Source organism: Opisthocomus hoazin, chromosome W (genome assembly GCF_030867145.1).
Source record: "Opisthocomus hoazin isolate bOpiHoa1 chromosome W, bOpiHoa1.hap1, whole genome shotgun sequence".
Classification (NCBI taxonomy): domain Eukaryota; kingdom Metazoa; phylum Chordata; class Aves; order Opisthocomiformes; family Opisthocomidae; genus Opisthocomus; species Opisthocomus hoazin.
The window spans coordinates 22,076,945-22,097,512 of record NC_134453.1 but is presented as its reverse complement, the minus strand read 5'-3'; the positions used below and the strand labels follow the sequence as shown (position 1 = coordinate 22,097,512).

The following is a 20,568-nucleotide window of genomic DNA, read 5'->3' as shown; positions in this document are numbered from 1 at the left end:
ATCCTCGTAGCCCTCCGCTGGACTCTCTCCAGTAGCTCTTCATCTTTCTTGAACTGGGGAGCCCAGAACTGGACACAGTACTCCAGATGAGGCCTCACCAGGGCAGTGTAGAGGGGAAGGAGAACCTCCCTCGTCCTACTGGCCACACTCTTCTTGATGCACCCCAGGATCCCATTGGCTTTCTTGGCAGCCAGGGCACACTGCTGGCTCATGGTTAACCTGTCGTCCACCAGGACACCCAGGTCCCTCTCTGCAGAGCTGCTCTCCAGCAGGTCCACCCCAAGCCTGTACTGGTGCATGAGGTTCTTCCTCCCCAGGTGCAGGACCCTGCACTTGCCCTTGTTGAACCTCATCAGGTTCCTCTCTGCCCAGCTTTCCAGCCTATCCAGGTCACGCTGAATGGCAGCACAGCCTTCTGGTGTATCTACCACACCTCCCAGTTTGGTGTCGTCAGCAAACTTGCTGAGGGTACATTCTAACTCTTCATCCAGGTCGTTGATGAAGAAGTTAAACAAGACTGGGCCCAGTACTGACCCCTGGGGGACACCACTTGTCACCAGCCTCCAACTAGACTCAGCGCTGCTGATGACAACCCTCTGAGTTCTGCCATTCAGCCAGTTCTCTATCCACTTCACCGACCACTCATCCAGCCCACACTTCCTCAACTTCCCTAGGAGGACATCATGGGAGACTGTGTTGAAAGCCTTGCTGAAGTCAAGGTAGACAACATCCACGGCTCTCCCTTCGTCTACCCAGCCAGTCATGTCATCGTAGAAAGCTATCAGATTGGTCAGGCATGATTTCCCCTTGGTGAATCCATGCTGACTACTCCTGATAACCTTCTTTTCTTCCACTTGCTTCATGATGGCCTTCAGGATAAGCTGCTCCATCACCTTACCCGGGATGGAGGTGAGGCTGACCGGCCTGTAGTTCCCTGGGTCCTCCTTCTTGCCCTTTTTGAAGATTGGAGTGACATTGGCCTTTCTCCAGTCCTCGGGCACCTCTCCTGTCCTCCAGGACCTCTCAAAGATGATGGAGAGTGGCTCAGCAATGACATCCGCCAGCTCCCTCAGCACTCGTGGGTGCATTCCATCGGGGCCCATGGATTTGTGGACATCCAGATCACTTAAGCGATCCCTCACACAGTCCTCCTCGACCAAGGGAAAGTCATCCTCTTTGTAGGCTTCTTCTCTCACCTCCGGGGCCTGGGATTCCTGAGGGCCAGTCTTAGCACTGAAGACTGAGGCAAAGAAGGCATTCAGTAGCTCTGCCTTCTCCGCATCCTCCGTCACCAGGACACCCGCCTCATTCAGCAGCGGCCCCACATTGTCCCTAGCCTTCCTTTTGCTGCTGATGTAGTTGAAGAAGCCCTTCTTGTTGTTTTTGACATCCCTTGCCAGCTTCAATTCCAGGTGAGCCTTGGCCTTCCTCGTCGCATCCCTGCATGCTCTCACCACGTTTCTGTACTCTTCCCAAGTGGCCTGCCCCTCTTTCCACATTCCATGGACCTTTCTCTTCTGCCTGATCTCCGCTAGAAGCTCCTTGTTTAACCATGCAGGTCTCCTGCCTCCTTTGCTAAATTTCTTTCTCAAGGGGATGCATTGCTCCTGTGCATGGAAGAAGTGTTGTTTAAAGAGCGACCAGCACTCATGGACCCCCCTGCCTTCGAGAGCCCTGGCCCACGGGATTCCTCCCAGTAGCTCCTTGAAGAGGGCAAAGTCAGCCCTCCTGAGGTCCAGGGTTTTGATCCTGCTTATTGCCCTGCTTCCTCCACGCAGGATCCTGAACTCGACCATTTCATGGTCACTGCAGCCGAGTCTACCTCCAACCTTCACATCCTCCACCAGTCCCTCCTTGTTTGTTAACACGAGGTCCAGCAGCACACCTTTCCTTGTTGGTTCCTCCACCACTTGCATCAGAAAGTTATCATCGATGCTCTGTAGGAACCTCCTGGATTGCACCTGCCTAGCTGTATGGTCTTCCCAGCTGATGTCAGGGTGGTTGAAATCCCCCATGAGAACCAGGGCCTGTGACTGTGAGGCTGCTTGCAGCTGCCTGTAGAAGGCCTCATCAACCTCCTCCTCCTGGTCAGGTGGCCTGTAGTATACACCCACCATAATGTCACCCTTATGAGCCTGTCCCTTAATTCTAACCCACAAGCTTTCAACTCGTTCCTCATTTGCCCCCAGGCCAAGCTCAATGCATTCCAGTTGCTCCCTCACATATAGAGCAACTCCCCCACCTCTCCTTGTTGGTCTGTCTTTCCTAAAGAGTCTGTAGCCATCTATGACAGCCTGCCAGTCATGCGAGTTGTCCCACCACGTTTCTGTGATGGCGACCAAGTCGTAGCCGTCCTGCTGTATAATGGCTTCCAGCTCCTCCTGTTCATTGCCCATGCTACGTGCATTGGTGTAAACACACTTGAGCTGGGCTGTCAATCTCACCCCTGGCCTTGGCACTCCAAGCCTATGCTCATCCCTAGTGAGCTGGGCAATATCCCCTTCCCCCTTCGAACCTAGTTTAAAGCCCTCTCAATGAGCCCTGCCAGCTCACGGCCAAGAATTCTTTTTCCCCTTTGTGATAGCTGAGTTCCACTTGTCGCCAGCAGGCCCGGTGCTGTGTACACCTCCCCATGATCAAAGAAGCCAAAATTTGACTGATGGCACCAGTCCCTGAGCCACCTGTTAACCAGGTGAGTTTTCCTGCCCCTTTCAGTGCTGTCCCCTGCCACTGATGGGATGGAGGAAAACACCACCTGCACCCCTGTTCCCTCAACCAGTCGCCCCAGTGCCCTGAAGTCCCTTTTGATGGCCTTGGGACTTCTTTCTGCTATCTCATCCCCTCCAATCTGCATTACCAAGAGGGGGTAGTGATCAGAAGGCCGCACCAGACCAGGGAGTTTCTTCGCAACATCCCTAACCCGGGCCCCAGGGAGGCAGCAGACTTCCCTGTGGGATGGGTCCGGTCGGCAGATCGGGCCCTCTGTTCCCCTCAGAAAGGAATCACCTATGACAATGACCCTCCTTTTTTTCTTAGTTGAGGCAGTCGTAATTCTTGGGGCTGTCTGACTCGTTCTAGGCAGCCCCCTGGATGGGGCCTCACCTTCACCCACATCCTCTGTGGCCAGTCCCTCACATTCCAGAGCCCCATACCTGTTGCTTAAGGGCAACTGGGCAGGTGAGGGAGGCCGGGGGGAGATTCTCTTGCCACCCCGAGCAGGGACCCGTTTCCATTCCCACCCATCTCTTAGGCCCCCTCTTTCTGCTCGGTGGCAAGAGGGTTGGGGTTTCTCTGCTTTCTGTGGAGCCGCCTCCTGCTGCCTCTGCCTCAGGGAGGGCAGGGTGCGGCTCCACCAGTCGATCTCCCTCTCACACTCCCAGATGCTCCTCAGCCTCTCCACTTCCTCCTTCAGCTCTGCCACCAGGCTGAGCAGGTCATTCACCTGCTCGCACCGAACACAGCCGTTGTCTCTGCTGTCCTCCGGTACGAGCGCCAGGCTCAGGCACTCCCTGCAGCCAGAGACCTGGACACCCGCGTTCTTGCGTGGGGCCTCCGTCTGGGTCCCCACACTCCTTCGAGCAACAGCTTTACCACGGGTGGTAACCATGGCTAGAATATCTCCTGGAAGAGCGATGCCCACTACTTGAGTTGCCAGAAGGGGCGGCTGCACCCTGCCAGTCGCCTTCCCCGCTCGCCCTGCCCGCGCAAACTACCGCGCCGCTCCCGGGCTGCTGCGCCGCCTCTGTTTGCTGGCTCTGTTCGCCCGCGCTCCCTGGGAGCTGCTCTTATCCCTGAGGGGGTTTGGCCGCTGTCACACTCGACTCCGCCCCCGCTGAGTCAGAGCTGCTGCTCATTGGCACTTCCCGCTTTCCCGCTGAGGGGCGGGGCTGGGGTCTCCTCTCTCTTTCTCTCTCTCTCTCGGCGCTTTTTGCCGCCTCGCCGCTGCGGTTTTGCCACCGGAGAAAGGGTCCCTCGGCGCGAGCCTCTGCTCCAGAACCCTTCACCTTCAGTAGCTTCGCCGAAATCAGGATACCCCTTTGGGTCCTTGAAATACCCTCTCCTAAGATAAGTCTATACCAAGGATGCACGGAGCCCCGGTGCCAGTTACAATGGGGTGCTTCTGCCAGTCCTGCCCAGTGAGGCTCACTTCAGCCTCCAATACACTCAGCTCTTGGGACCCCCCTGTCACTCCAGAAATGCAAATGGACTCTGACCCTTTGAAATCTGATGGCATTGAAGTACACTGTGCACCAGCGTCCACTAGAGCTGTCTACTCTTGTGGTTCTGACGTGCCAGGCCACCGAATCCACACCGTCCAACAAACATGGTTGTCCCTTTCCTCCACCTGGCTGGAGGCAGGGCCCCTCTAATCCTGGTCAGAGAATTTGCTGGTCACCTGCTGTAAGAATGACTTGGAGGTCCCTTCCAGAGGATCGGAATCAAGATCAAACTGTCTACCTGGTCTGGAGAGTTGGCTGCTGGAAACTGGAGCAGCATTTTTCCTAACAGAATCCCCTTTTGTGATTGTTTTACCTCGCAACTCACGCACTCGTGCCTCTAGACTTGAGGTGGATTTTCCATCCCCCTTCCTCATGTCCTCTCTGTGGTCACACAGGTACAACCACATGGTGCCCCGTGGTGTATAGCCTCTGTATTCCCTCTCCTGAGCAGAGGAACGCTTGCCCCTAACAGCTGAGATGGTGGCCCGTACAGGTGGGGAGTAGGACATATTCTCTTTCATTTGCTGGACCTCCCGGGCCAGTTTCTCCACAGCTGAGACAAGGGAGGAAGAGAGACTTTCCTCATATTGCCGGAGTCTGACAGCCACCTCATCCACTGTTGGTGCCTCCTTACCTTTCGAGTCTACTATTGCCAGTGAGTTGGCATATGAGGATGGTGCGCTTTGCACAAACTTCCTCCACATGGATTGTGAGCACTGGACTTCATCTGGGTCTGTGGGTACCTGCTCATCGTCTGTGTCATAGTAAACCAGCTCCCGCACAGCTAATTCCCTCAAGTACAGAATACCCCTTTCCATATTGGTCCACTTGCCAGGATAGCATACAAAATCATCACTGAAGGGGTACCTCTCCCTCACGCCTGACAGAAGTCTCCTCCAGAGGCTGAGGACTTGTTCCTTCTTCCCAATGGCCTTGTCAATGCCCCCTTCCCTGGCCAGGGATCCCAGCTGTTTTGCTTCCTCGCCCTGTAATTCCAAGCTGCTGGCCCCATTATCCCAGCACCGCAGCAGCCAGGTGACAATGTGCTCGCCTGGGTGGCAGCTGAAATCTTTCCGCATGTCTCGCAGCTCGCTCAGGGACAGGGACCGGGTGATGATCTCTGTCTCTATCTCCCGCGATGACCCTGGCTCATTGTCATCCCTCCCGGAGCGATCTGCTCTCTTTGCGTCTTTAGTTTTACGGGGGCGACTGCTACTGGCATAGGTTGGTTTTTGAGCTCAGCCTCAATGCCTGCTGCTGGAACTGAAGCTGGAGCAGCTGCCGTGCCTGCTGGGGAAACCAGGGCCGCCCCTGCGATCACGGCAGCGGGAGCCGTGGTGCTGGTTGGGGGGGCTGTGACTGCCTGCTGGGCTGGAGAGGCTGCAGGGATGGCTGAGGGGGCAGCGCCAGACACAGTGCCTTCAGCTTTGTTTCCCCCCCACCCCTTCCCCTTTAAGGCACTGAACAGTGTTGAACATGGCTTGGTAGGCATGGGCCAGACCCCAGCACATTGCGGTGATTTGTGTCTCTCTGGAGTTCCCAGGGTGGCAGCACACTTTTTGCAGGTATTTTACTAGATTGTCAGGATTCTGTACTTGCTCAGGGGTGAGTTTAAAACACACCGGAGGTATCCACTGCCCTAGACACCTGCCCATGCTGTCCCACACACCCAGCCACTCACAGCTATCCAGCCCTGGGGCAGGTCTCTGCACGATGTTCTTAACTACTTGTTTAACCCTAAACAAAACCTGCAACCCATTCAGGAGGCATAACAATAGAAACACACTGGCCTGAGCATCCCACGGGTACTCGAAATTCTCAAAAGCCATTTCGCTTAGTCTGAAGGAGAGAGGAGGGGCGAAAGAGTGGGGGAAGGTATCCCCTCCGGTTTTCCCCACAGATTGGGTTTGAATATTAACAAATTCTATTACATAGGATCTGAGGTATGGAAATGACTGCAGTGCTGCATGCAAATACAAGCCTAATTTCATGCACAGTGATGTTATCATGTCATAAATTGATATCGTACAGTACAGTAAAATCATAATCCTGATCCTTTTTCCCAGTGATGATAAACAGCACGGCAACGAACACATAAAGCAAGTACAGATTTAAATACCAAAGCCATCTGATCAAAGTCAGAAATATTTTTATTGGCGACTGTTTAACTAACACAGTAAATGCGTATGATAAATTTTAACAAAATGTAAGAAAGCTCTTTTAACACATACTGCTCAGCCCTGCCGTTATCCTCGCCCCACGCTTGGGTGCCAAATTTAAAGTTATGGTTTGGCTGCGGCTGGCAACAAAAGCGCCATGCGGCCCCCCCTCCCCCTGCCGGGGTGCGGAGGAGAATGGAAAGAAACAGGCAGAAACTGGTGGGTCGGGATAAGGGCAGTTTAACAGAACAGCAAACAAAGGGAACAGTAACAACAACGATACAGAAAAGGGGAATACACAAAATGAACCAGCAGAACAGAGCCGCTCTCTCCCGGACCGGCGCCGCGCGCTCCCCAAGCCGCGAGTGAGTTCCCGCCCCCAGCTCCCCCCCACCGGAACCCAGCATGATGGCACATGGTATGGAATACCCTGCTCTGTTTGGCCAGGTGGAGTCAGACCCCCCTCCCCGGCTGTGCCCCTTCCTGGATTCTGGTGAAAATGAACCCTGTCCTGGGTGCACCCAGGACAAGCAGTATCACCTCTTCTCTGTAGAGCCTCAGCAGCTTACTTCAGCTTCTTCAACTGAAACCACCAATGATGTCATTATATTTTTTTTTCCATTGGGTGGTGAGTGAATGGCCATTTCTGCCCTTATCTCCTCTTTTAGATAAAATGCCTCAAAATACCATCATTGAAGTTCAGAGGTCATTGGTGACTTTAAAATCCTCTCTAATTGCCTTGGATCAAAACCAAATGAAATAAAAATCAATGTGAGTGTCAAGAGGCCAAGACACCAAAAATGATGTGTCCAATGCAAGCAGCTTGCTGGTTTTAGAGTGTTTCTGGCAGCCATCTGCTTTTTTGAATTTGAGGATGTGACGTTTTTAAAAGTTGGAAAAAAAACCTCACACTCAACCACAGTCTTCAGATATTTTACTTGATAACAGGATTCTCTTTTTTATGCCCATTTTCTTGAAGCCTCAACAATGTCCTGGTTTGCAATCATACTGTTGGCAGGTGTTCGTTGCGCTGAAGCACCACAATGTGTAATTCTCTAAAAAAAAATCTTTTTTAAGCCTCAAAACATTTTCTTTTCACCCTTCTTCATGAATGAGCAACAAAATAGAGTGTGTTATTAAGACTGAATAGCCACTCATTTATTTATATGGTTAATGATTGGCCCTTCTTAGCTAAAAAGTTACATTTTTTTCATGCTACTCCTGTTTCAACTCTGTGGTCTCAGCCTTGTCCTGTGTAACAAAGAAACCGATCCTTTTATGGATGGTGTTAACTGAGACACCAGTGACCGAATCACATTTAAGAGCTAAATTCCCCTTTTATTCTCAGAGGTGGTCAGGATCAAAGCACTGAGAGTCTGAGACTGGAAAGAGTAACTTGAACTCCTGGTGTATCCTTCCTGTGAACAAAATAAAGACATTATAGATTCCCTCACTGCCAATGTGACCCCTTTAATCAGCAGCATGTCCACAGTTAAGAAGATGATGTTGTGGTAATCCATAAAAATCCCTGCCGCGGTTGGAGCATCATAAAGCAAATATATTACTGTTCTTGGCCCAAATACTGTATGACATTAAAAGGTGAAGACGGAAGTCGAAGACAGACAGGCAGCAGTGGGAAAAGGCTTCGTGGTGCCTATTGACACACCCAGCTGTGGCCAGCTGTTACTGGGGGTGTGTGCATCACACTGGGAGAGGTGTGCAAGAGGACTGTGGAGAAGGTTGGTGGATGCGTAACAAGAGCTTTTCCTCTGCAGGGGAGACAGCCTTGGGGAAGAGATGAAGGTTTGTTAGCAGAAGTTGTTTACTCTTACTTGGCACTTGCTTAGGGAAAACATTATTTCTGGATTTAAAAAAAAATATGAATAAGGAATTCAGAAACTAATGAAAGCTACATTTTCATCAATTATAATGGACTCCATTAAATTCTGAACATTTACCACATCATAATGTTTATCTGCAAGGCAATATTTCCACATGCTTAATAAAAGGGAACAGCAGGAGTACAGCAGCAAAATTAAGCCACTTCTAGCACTCAGTGTCAGGTTTTTAATGGCACCCACATTACCTTGGTTTCTTTTTATAGCTTCATTTTCCTTTATATGACAATACTTAGTTTTTATTTCATGCTTTTTTACACATAAATCTCAGTATCTCACAAAGCAGGGCAGGATGCTATGCCCATTTCATAGAACAGAAAAAACACTAAGTGAGGTGATCTGGTTGTAGCCACAGAGCAGCACTGCTGGGAGCAGATCTCGATCTTCTTAAATCCCATCCTGGGAGTCCACTGCATCTCCAATGGGAAGCTTTACCCATTTGTAGACAGTCTCATATGGGATATGAATCAAAGGCTTGACCAAACTGGGATGAAGGGAGTGGGCATCTCCCCATTGGCTTCCTGGGTTGCTGTCAGCTCTTCTCTGACAGAGTCAAGCACTCAGAAGTGGTAACTGCAAGGGGAAATATTCAGCTTGGTAGATAAAACAAATAGCATGAGGCTGCCTGTGTTTTCCTTCCATTTTTATCACTGGCCATAGCTGGCTGACTCTTTCTAGTGGGATTTTCTGCTAGTCCTGTTTGGCATGGAGAAAGGTAGAGCTGAGCTCCCCTGTGTTGAACTTGCCTGTTCATTGTCTTCTGGTCTCAAATTTGCTCTGAAGGCAGCTTGGGTTCGATCTTCTGAAGCTCTGTAGGACTCACCAGGTCCTGTGCTGGTGTCTGGCAGTAGCAGCAGCAGCAACTTGGGAGGTACAGAGATGTGAGGACAATGACGTAACTCCCTGCAAAAGCTAACCGTGGCACTGGGTTACACATAATTAGCCAGTTGGTTTGGGTGGAAAGGTGACTGCTTGTTTAAAATGATCACATTCCCCAACCCTGTGCTTCTGGGGAGATTCTAAAAGCCCCGGAGTGGGGTCTTAATGTTGAAGCCATCCTTCTGGTCTCCAAGTCGGGAACCTGCGGTGTTCCTAAATTGCTTTGCCGTGTTACAGATGGTCATACTGGCCAGCCTTACTGCAGATTTTGAGGGGCCACACTTTGGTCCAGCCATGCAATGCTGGCTGTTGAAGGGCCACCATGTCCCTTCAAATCCTCCATCATGCCCTTTGCCATCACACAACAGACCATTTCACAGAGGGGTGTTTTTTTAGGAAAAACAAGGCATTGGTGTCCAGCAGCTCCAGAAATCTCTGGGAACCACACTGCTAAGCACCCTCTCCCTTCAGCATTGGGAGTCTCCTGGTGTGGAGCTGCCTTTAATTTGCAGTGATGGAGGATATGACAGATAAGCCTCTCCCTCCTTCTTGGAAATGAGCTGTAAATCTAAATGGATCATATCCCAGTGAAATCAGTCATTGAATGAATCAATCAGGCAGGTTCAGAAGTCTTCCTGCTGCTTCCAGGGAGAAGACATACTCGAAACCAACTCCCTGATGATTTAAGAGCCATCCCTCCATGTGGCCACAGAGCTAATGCCGCCATAGTGTTTCCTATCAAGGCAGCCTGTGGTCATACAGCTCTCAACAGACTAGAGGAGCAGAGGAGGGAAGTGGGCAATAGCAACCTTCCTCCACACCCTTTTCTGCCCTACAGACCCATCGCCTGGCAAAGAAAAGAGCTTTCTGCTCCTAGACCTGGATGTCCTCCAAAGGGCAGATCAAGCTGAATGTGTGTCTCAGCACCCAGCCAAGCACCTCTTTCTGATGAAAGCTTTAAAAAGCACCATTCCCCAGTTTCATATACCTCAAGGACCTGGCTGCTCCCTACAAATTAATGATTTTATGGGACTTTTAAAAAACATGGGGGAAAGGCTTTGAAGCCTCTGGCTGAAATTTCCATGTCCATGTTGGCCTGACCTATGGGGGACAGTTGGTTTTCTGGAAGAGAGCTCAAATCAAAGGTTAAGGATGCCAAAGGTTCTAGCAAGTTGAAGGAGAAGCATTTCCTGATCACAGACACTCAGCCATTATTAACTTTTTATCAAATAATGTGAGAAATATGCCAGAAGGTGCTCATATGAGCATTTGTACTTGAGAAAGAAGGCAATTTTATCTTCATGGTTACTAAAGCACCGAAACCACCCTTTGGTGACATCACCAGATGCACTTTTAATCCCCGTGTTTAACTCGCAGTATTTTAGGTGCTTGCAAGCATAGGGCACTCATGTAATGCTAGAGTTGAACTCACGAAGAACTAGGGGAACACAGAGGTTAAAATGATTCAACTTCACAAGTCAGACCTGTTTCTCTCTGCATTTCTCCTGCATTGCTTAGTTTGTGCAAAGCTTCATCCCCCCATCTCATGGCCAGTGGACAGGGAAGTGCATCTGAAAGTTTCTGTCTGTAGATACAGGCCTGATACACTCCAGAAAGAAAAAAAGAACAATCAGCTACATGAGAACTGAACCAGTTAAATGTCTGAGTAGTGTTTCAAAAGCGAACATGGGTGGCATCAGAAATTTTCCATCAGCTGTAATAACGCCAATTACTTTGCCAATTGCTGATTCCACCATGATTTGTTTAGTGCAGTCATGCTTCAGCCTCTTGCCTGGGCTTATAGGCTTTGTTTATGCTGACTGTTCATTTGCAGAACTTCTCTCTTTTTTTTCTCGTGCTTTCTCTTTTCCCTGGGCCCAGCTCAGAGCCCAGAATAGCCCTTCTCTCCCTGTAGTCATTTCCAGCAGGGTATTGCCAAGGGGCGATGAGTTTCTTAGGAGCAAGTGATGTTGCTGCTATTCCTAACTACTTTATGAATGCAAAGATGTTCCTTGCCTTCCCTTTCTGCCACCAAGTTTAAAAAACAAAGAATCTTCACAAGAAGCCAAGTAGCTTGTCGAGGAGCGGGCAGTTGGGATCTGCTGGGGATGATGGCTCTGAAGCTGATCGCTTGTGTCTCAGGGAGAGATGGCAAAGGCACGTAGGAACACATGCGCACTCAAAGTGAGTTTCCCTGGAAAGTTAGAGGGAGCTTTTCATTACTGTTTACATTCAAGTCCATGGAAATTAATGGGTGTCTCCACAGCCACTTTGCACAAGAGCTGTGATTCTTCTCCTGCTAATTGGGGAACAGGGCTAATCATGGGCATTTAAAAAGTGCATCTGCCTGACTGACAACTTGAATGTAAATTGCTGTGATGTCTTCCAGAGATTTTTAAAAGCTGGTTGAATTCCTTTCCCTCTCCACTCAAGTCTGGGCTGGGGAGGGTTGGATGACATTTCCTTCTCTGTCCTTCTACTTGAGACACCAAGGGGTGGCTTCATCTCCAAGGTACATAACATCTTCCCCTCCAATTTTCATCCCTCCCTTAGCAGCCACTGCTGCCTTTAGCTCTTTGGTGATGGTGCATTTTGCATGTACCCAGCTGCCTCATGTGGTTTTGGTGGCCTATGCTCAGCTTTGCTTCCTGGCTTGTCTTCACAGCCAGCTCCTGGATGCAGGTGCCTGGAGAACACCACAAGCAGGGAGCAATAGCAAAGCCATAATAGCACCATCCTGAATGACACAGGACTGTGAGTATTTAAGCACTGACAAACAACAGATAGTTTGTGCAGGGCTTTCTTGTGCATCTGGTTTACCCTGGCCTTTCGGACCCAGACAGCTTGTGAGATAACATGAGCACATCCTCATTGGGGTGCAGCGGGACTTTTTTTTCTAGCCATCCCTGGAGCAGGCAAAGGAGCCCCCAGAAACATGATCTGCCACATGAAGTATCAGCTAGAGGTGAGGCTATCAGCTCTCTATTCATACCCTGCTGTCATTTTCAACTTTGCAGCTGACAAATATATAAAGTGACATACTTTGCTGCTTGTAGCTCTCCTCATCACCAGGAATTACAAAAGATCCTCTGGACATGTTTTTAGCCTTCACAGTTCATACCGGCCACAAATAATAGACACAAAGCAGATAAGCTGCTGGCTCACGTCAGAGAAATGTGGCAAAGGAAATTTGCAGGGGAACCACCTAGTAACCCTAAATTGGGAAAATTAAGGCAGAGGTAGGCTTCAGGAGAGGAGCATGCCAAGATGTGGTTTCTTTTTCCAGCAGTGTCACTGCAATGGACCTTTCTGCCCTTGGCCTAGCAGTTTGTGTAGTCCTCCAAAAAGCTACAAAATGTGAATGGGTCTGAAATCTCCCCTTACACATTCCAGTCGTAATATTTTTCATCCACTTTGTATTCACTGCAGCACAGCTGCCATGGATACCAGGTGCAAGCCTTGTTTTCTTTGTGGGAAACCGAGACACAATGAAAAATAATTTTTCCAAGTCACAAGCCTACTTTGTGATCAAGTTAAAAATAGATGAGAACATCTTCTACCTCCTGTCTTACCTGCAGGATGGTCTTCCACTCAAAGATGTTTTATGCATGAGCATTTGTGGAACAGCTAGAAATTCAGCAGTCACTAATTCCATACCATATTCAGTTAACCCTCAACTAAAACAAAAATCTTCAATATTTTGAGGATACCCAAAGATTTTCCTTTTCAGAAAGCAGGTAAATCAAGTTTAGTTAAGATTGGTATCAATGTTACTAGTCTTTTACTTTATTTCTCCCCATCCTCTACATACTTACTGAGTACTATAGAGAGTTCATGACATACTAATTGTATGTGTCTTGCAATATAACAACTCATATGGAGATTTAAAATGGCAAAGGGATTATAAAGCTAGAGGCGGCTCTGTTGGCTTGGTGTTTATTTTAGGGAAGCACCTGTTATCTCAACACATTGGCATGCTGCCCTCAGAGCTCTGACACTTCATGCCCTGCATCTAAGGTCAAAGGCAGGCAGGTCTCTCTCCTGGTGTCTAATCTAACTATTTCGTAGTGTCATCTGCTGGGTAATAGCAGTATTCAGCAGAAGAAATAAAGCCAAATTTGTCATAGGCCTCATAAGGGAAACTTCACTGTTGAGTTACTAAGTCAAATCCAGCAGGTCCCCATCTGGACACATTTTCTATCACAGCACAAGGGAAGCCAAGCAATAGTATTTAACGCAGGTCTCATGCCAAGTACTTCAGACTTTGGTTATGTTAAACCCTAGAAGACTTTGAAGACATTTTTTCTTTGGTCCAAACCAGCAGAATATAGTTCTGCATAAAAACAATGGGAGAATACTGATATGATGGGAGACAGCATAAGACAGAGAACAGGCCACGAGAAGATGTGCTGTCTAACTCCAGCTACTGCCTTTTAGACATTTCTGCATGTGTATATCCCTGTCCATAAAATGGGAACATTAGTAATTCTCTATCTTGCGGAAAGTTAAGAAGCTAAATTAATTACTTTTGGTGAAGCTAACTGAGATTCCCAGATGAGCACTGTTTGGAACATTCTAATTCTTCTTATTATTATTTCCATTGAGATCTGGCTCCATGTAATTAGTTTGTTGTATCTGCAAGCAGGTATGTTCTCTCAAGCTATTTAGAGGCATTCCTCATGAGACTGGCCCATGCAGAGCTGTATGGCATGAGGAAGCACTGGCAATCAGGGCTGAGCCATCTTCCAGCTCTTCTACCTCACTCCAAACCTATGTTCATCTCCTTGTATGGTTGTGCTCTTCAGAAAGTCATGTTTCTGCAAGTGAACAGAAACAGTTTAAGGCAACTGGCCTTATTACAAATTTATGCACCATTATAAATTATTATGGTAAATTATACTTATGTGTGTGCAGTGGAATAGAGCCCAGAGGTGGATTATGTCCAGTCCAGGGAGACAAAAGGTTTTCCAATGGCATTTAAGTGTCTCTAGGTTTGACTATCAGCTTCTGTCGGGTTTAATGTTAAATAAACTCTCATGCAATGTGTACCAGTAACATATCGTTTTAGTTTACGCTCACAAGTGCTGTTGAGCTCAGTAATTTTGAGTTAGCTCAATATTTTCAAAAAAGTCAATAAAAGCTGCAGTTTTCATTACTGAAGATTCACTTGTCAAACACTTCTCCCACTTAAAAGTAGCACAACAGTAGTAGAACAAAAAGACCTACTAAAATGGTGCTGGTTTTAAAACAAAACAACCCTTTAAGGTTGTATAAGAGCTATAGGAAGTATATTGTTTTATTTATGAATGTGGAACTCTGTCTATTCATTATTTCCTGAGTCTGAGTCAGTGTGTTGTGATTTTCCTTTCCTTTCATAAATAAGCAAGACTTGACATTGAGACATTCAAAAGAGTGAGTTTTAAGGATCTTGAAACACCAGCAGCTTTGCCAAAGGTTTCATCTGAGAGAAGCTAAGTCAGTATGAGCTGGAAAGCTTGGGCTAGTAGACAAAAATAATCAAGTCAATGTGTCAAAAAAGGCTGTGAAACAGATTGGAGTTGTGCTTGTTTACCTTTCTTGTGCATAAAATCTCGGAGGACATGAGCTTAGTGCTGGGAAAATGGTTTTAAGTCAGCTGAGGTAATTTGTGGTGCTCACATCTTTGTTACAATGGGAATATACAGGTGTAGGCATTTCTATTCACTTACCAAGTCAATGAAACATTCAGTCTGATACCTGTGTCCAATAAAATCAATGTTAGTGTTGTGATTTTTGTGTTCCTGTAATCCTGGAACAATCCTTAAAAATCCATATTTGCCAAGGCAAATATATTTGGCCTAAAGGTAACTGGGTGATTTATTTTATGCATCCCCGAATGAATAGGAGGCTATAATCCATTTTTAAGGACATGTTCATGGACTCTGAGCCACCTGAATGTCTTCAAAGATCTGCCACTATATCTCTGAAAGACTGAACTGAGCATTGTCATTGGTGTCTCCTTCAGAAGGATATGTGTGGTTAGAGGGAAAGAATATAATAAATAGTTACTTAATCTTCTCTATGTCCAGCTTGAACTTGCAGATAATAGAAGCACAGCCAAGGTGCTTATGCTTGCTAAATGTTTCATTGGCTTTCTCCATATTAGCTAATATCCCACTGGAAAGAACTGAAATTTTAGACCTGCATTTGCAGAATTCCCCAGTGTTGCTGTCAGTAACTTCCCAAACCCAGCCATTCAGTTGGTCCTTTGATGTGCAATTAAACCCAGGAAAACATAGCTTTGTGTAAGGTATAAATAGAAAAGAGGAGAGATAAAGGCGGTGTTGAAGTCACTTGCTGACAGCTTGGCATCCAAACGTTAAAGGTACATGCCACTACCTCTGCTTAAGAATGAGTACTGAAAAATGCCTGCTCCTTCCCAAATTCCAGCCCCCTGAAAATTAGTACTTTATTTATGTTGCAGCTACTTTTGTTAAGTTGGAAAGTGAAAAAAAAGTCTATGAGGTTGACTTGATTTGTCTTACCAGCAAAAATGAATTTTTTTGCTTGAAGAAAATGATGGCTGCTCTCTAAGACAGTGCTTTTATTAGATTGTTTTTCTTTTTATCTCTTGCAGGAAGTCATTAGGCTTACCCATTCTTACTGATGAATAGCTGGCATGTGAAATATAGACCTCTTGCATGTTGCAAAACATGTGGCGTGTTCTTTGAGCATCAGGGATAAGGCAGCCAGGCACATTTTGATTAACCTGACAAAAGGGTGAGATAATCCCAGTGGAAGCTACAGTATTTGAATGAACTTCAGCTGTTAATGTCTGCCATATCTGAAGGCCTGACTGATCTCCTGCCAGTTTTACATTCACGTAACTCCATGGCCGAAGTGGAGCTATTATGCTTTACATCAGTGGGAAATTCAGTTTCACCTTCTGGAAGAACCAAAAATAGCTGATGCCAAAGGATGAGGAAAGCCATTCAAGTTCAGGCCTATAAGGAAACATATGGAGGAGAAAACAGGATGACAGAGTGCAATCATCACCCTACAATTACTCATCTTAACAAGGTGGGCATCTAGTCCCAGCTGGAATTCCAGGCTCCCTGTACAGACAAAACAGAGCTGTGAGTGTAGGAGCGAGCCATGTTTGCTCGACATTCTAACTACAGTTGTCACTGTCATGTCTGTACTATCTGAATGGCGTTTGCGCAAAGGTTGAATCAGGTCGATGTCAAGTTGGATGGAGTCTCTTGGGTTGTCCCATCCAGCTCACAGTAAGTGCATCCCCTATGTCCTGTAATCCCCTCAACACAAATCTATTAAGATCCATCTTAACCTTTGTTTGGTTTGTTTCTTCCAGTCTACATCCTAAATTTACTCATGTCATTTTTCTCATACTCACAGTGTGCAAATGAGTTTAAGCAGCTTACTTACATCCCAGTTATTAAATATCTGTTATATCAGTAGACAGCAAATCCATCCTCTCTGTCTTGTTGGACTCACATAAGCCAAGAGAGGTTTTCCTCTCTTTTGAGGAGCCCCGTGGCCAGCTGCTGCATGACTTCCAGATAGTTGCTCCTCATCCTGCTGAACTGCTAAAAAAGATGTTAGGAAACTCAAAGCATCCTCCTTGTCACTGTGAAAACAAAATCATAGAAAAGTGCGTTCTGAAAGGCCAGTTCTTTTTGTGAATTTGCAATGATTTTGTAAGAAGATTTTGCCATGCATGGTTTTGTGGCTGCCACAGAAAAACATGTGACAAAATCTGCTTGCTTAGTTTTGTGGCTTCTCAGATGTAGATAAAAGTAGGTGTCACAGTCACAAAAATAATATGAGAACAGGAGGTCTGTATCTCTGGTGACAGAGAATGGGGAGAGTCAGGGCTTGGGGCTGAACTCATTTCTAGATACATATGCAAAGCAGTAATAAATTAGCTACAGTTTATTACAGGGAAAGCATCAGATCTTCCAGCTGCTCTATTAGGACTTCAGGCCAGGATATTTACAGAATCACAGAATCACAGAATGGTAGGGGTTGGAAGGGACCTCTGTGGGTCATCTAGTCCAACCCCCCCTGCTGAAGCAGGGTCACCTACAGTAGGCTGCACAGGATCTTGTCCAGGCGGATCTTGAATATCTCCAGAGAAGGAGACTCCACAAACTCCCGGGGCATCCTGTTCCAGGGCTCCGTCACCCTCAGAGGGAAGAAGTTCTTCCTCATGTTCAGACGGAACTTCCTCTGCCTCAGTTTGTGCCCATTGCCCCTTGTCCTGTCGCTGGGCACTACTGAAAAGAGCTTGGCCCCATCCTCCTGACACCCTCCCTTCAGATATTTATAAGCATTTATTACGTCCCCTCGCAGCCTTCTCTTCTTCAGGCTGAACAAGCCCAGCTCCCTCAGCCTCTCCTCGTAGGAGAGATGTTCCAGTCCCCTCACCATCCTTGTAGCCCTCCGCTGGACTCTCTCCAGTAGCTCTTCATCATTCTTGAACTGGGGAGCCCAGAACTGCACACAGTACTCCAGATGAGGCCTCACCAGGGCAGTGTAGAGGGGAAGGAGAACCTCCCTCGACCTGCTGGCCACACTCTTCTTGATGCACCCCAGGATTCCATTGGCCTTCTTGGCAGCCAGGGCACACTGCTGGCTCATAGTTAACCTGTCATCCACCAGGACACCCAGGTCCCCCTCCACAGAGCTGCTCTCCAGCAGGTCCGCCCCGAGCCTGTACTGATGCATGGGGTTGTTCCTCCCCAGGTGCAGGACCCTGCATTTGTCTTTGTTGAACCTCATCAGGTTCCTCTCTGCCCAGCTTTCCAGCCTGTCCAGATCACGCTGAATGGCAGAACAGCCTTCTGGTGTATCTACCACACCTCCCAGTTTGGTGACATCAGCAAACTTGCTGAGGGTACATTCTAACTCTTCATCCAGGTCATTGATGAAGAAGTTAAACAAGGCTGGGCCCAGTACTGACCCCTGGGGGACACCACTAGTTACCAGCCTCCAACTAGACTCAGTGCCGCTGATGACAACCCTCTGAGTTCTGCCATTCAGCCAGTTCTCTATCCACCTCACCGACCACTCGTCCAGCCCACACTTCCTCAGCTTCCCTAGGAGGATATTATGGGAGACTGTGTCGAAAGCCTTGCTGAAGTCGAGGTAGACAACATCCACGGCTCTCCCTTCGTCTACCCAGCCAGTCATGTCATCGTAGAAAGCTATCAGATTGGTCAGGCATGATTTCCCCTTGGTGAATCCATGCTGACTACTCTTGACAACCTTCTTTTCCTCCACTTGCTTGATGATGGCCTCCAGGATAAGCTGCTCCATCACCTTTCCCGGGATGGAGGTGAGGCTGACCGGCCTGTAGTTCCCTGGGTCCTCCTTCTTGCCCTTTTTGAAGATTGGAGTGACATTGGCCTTTCTCCAGTCCTCGGGCACCTCTCCTGTCCTCCAGGACCTCTCAAAGATGATGGAGAGTGGCTCAGCAATGACATCCGCCAGCTCCCTCAGCACTCGTGGGTGCATCCCATCGGGGCCCATGGATTTGTGGACGTCCAGATCGCTTAAGCGATCCCTCACACAGTCCTCCTCGACCAAGGGAAAGTCGTCCTCTCTGTGGGCTTCTTCTCTCACCTCCGGGGCCTGGGATTCCTGAGGGCCGGCCTTGGCACTGAAGACTGAAGCAAAGAAGGCATTCAGTAGCTCTGCCTTCCCTGCATCCTCCCTCACCAGGACACCCGCCTCATTCAGCAGTGGCCTCACATTGTCCCTAGCCTTCCTTTTGCTGCTGATGTAGTTGAAGAAGCCCTTCTTGTTGTTTTTGACATCCCTTGCCAGCTTCAATTCCAGGTGGGCCTTGACCTTCCTCGTTGCATCCCTGCATGCTCTCACCACGTTTCTGTATTCTTCCCAAGTGGCCTGCCCCTCTTTCCACGTTCCATGGACCTTTCTTTTCTGCCTGATCTCCGCTAGAAGCTCCTTGTTCAACCATGCAGGTCGCCTGCCTCCTTTGCTAAATTTCTTTCTCAGGGGGATGCACCACTCCTGTCCATGGAAGAAGTGATGTTTAAAGAGCGACCAGCACTCTTGGACCCCCCTGCCTTCGAGAGCCCTGGCCCACGGGATTCCTCCCAGTAGCTCCTTGAACAGGGCAAAGTTAGCCCTCCTGAGGTCCAAGGTTTTGATCCTGCTTATCGCCCTGCTTCCTCCACGCAGGATCCTGAACTCGACCATTTCATGGTCACTGCAGCCGAGTCTACCTCCAACCTTCACATCCTCCACCAGTCCCTCCTTGTTTGTTAATACAAGGTCCAGCAGAGCTCCTCTTTTTGTTGGTTCCTCCACCACTTGCATCAGAAAGTTTTCATCGATGCTCTGTAGGAACCTCCTGGATTGCGCCTGCCTAGCTGTGTGGTCTTCCCAGCTGATGTCAGGGTGGTTGAAGTCCCCCATGAGAACCAGGGCCTGTGACTGTGAGGCTGCTTGCAGCTGCCTGTAGAAGGCCTCATCAACTTCCTCCTCCTGGTCAGGTGGCCTGTAGTACACACCCACCGTAATGTCACCCGTGTGAGCCTGTCCCTTAATTCTAACCTACAAGCTCTCAAGTTGTTCCTCATTTGCCCCCAAGCCAAGCTCAATGCATTCCAGTTGCTCCCTCACATATAGAGCAACTCCCCCACCTCTCCTTGTTGGTCTGTCTTTCCTAAAGAGTCTGTAGCCATCCATGACAGCATGCCAGTCCTGCGAGTTGTCCCACCACGTTTCTGTGATGCATATTTAATTATGCCCTGGCCTCTTCCTTTAAGCAGATTATCACAGTGACACACTGATTGCTGTGCCCTGCCAGCGCCCTCGGGCTTTGCTCCTTCTCCTTTGGTCATAGTTTCCCTGCTTTCCATGGAGAGAGGAGGCCCGGGGCTGAGATGAGGGATTGCTATGGGCAGGGGGGTCCCTGGGTTTTGTCTTAGATAATAAAAAAAAGAATAATATATTTTTACGAGAATGGTTAGTATTTTATTATTATTTTCAGTTAGCACACCTGGGATCTTAGAAATAGAGTCTTTCAATAATTAAAACCATGGCAAGAACAGAGAAGGACAGTTTCGGTAGCTGGACTCCTTTCTTCTTATTAATTCGCCCATCTGTGTGCTGCAGAGAGCAGAGATGTGGTGGGGTCACCCCACCCCCCCCCCCCCCCGCTTCACCCCTGCGCTCCCATGCGTGGTACTGACTCTGAATACAACCATGCCAGGGGGACACATCTGTACCCCTTTCCATGTCTCCTCTTCAAACACCCTCCAGAAGCAACAAATCCATGAGCTGAAGGCTCTGGTTCATCCCGGCAGGATTACAGCTGCTGCGATGCTACCTTCCCAGCTTGTCTTTGTGGGGTGCATCTCTGAGCAAAAAACTCCTCTTGCT

At 48.2% G+C, this 20,568-nt stretch overlaps 1 protein-coding gene across 4 annotated transcripts in view; it reads left to right on the top strand.

The window, feature by feature from the left end:
- LOC104335588 (SET-binding protein) overlaps positions 1–20,568 on the top strand; it is a 353,439-nt gene that overhangs the window by 169,142 nt on the left and 163,729 nt on the right. The window lies entirely within an intron of this gene.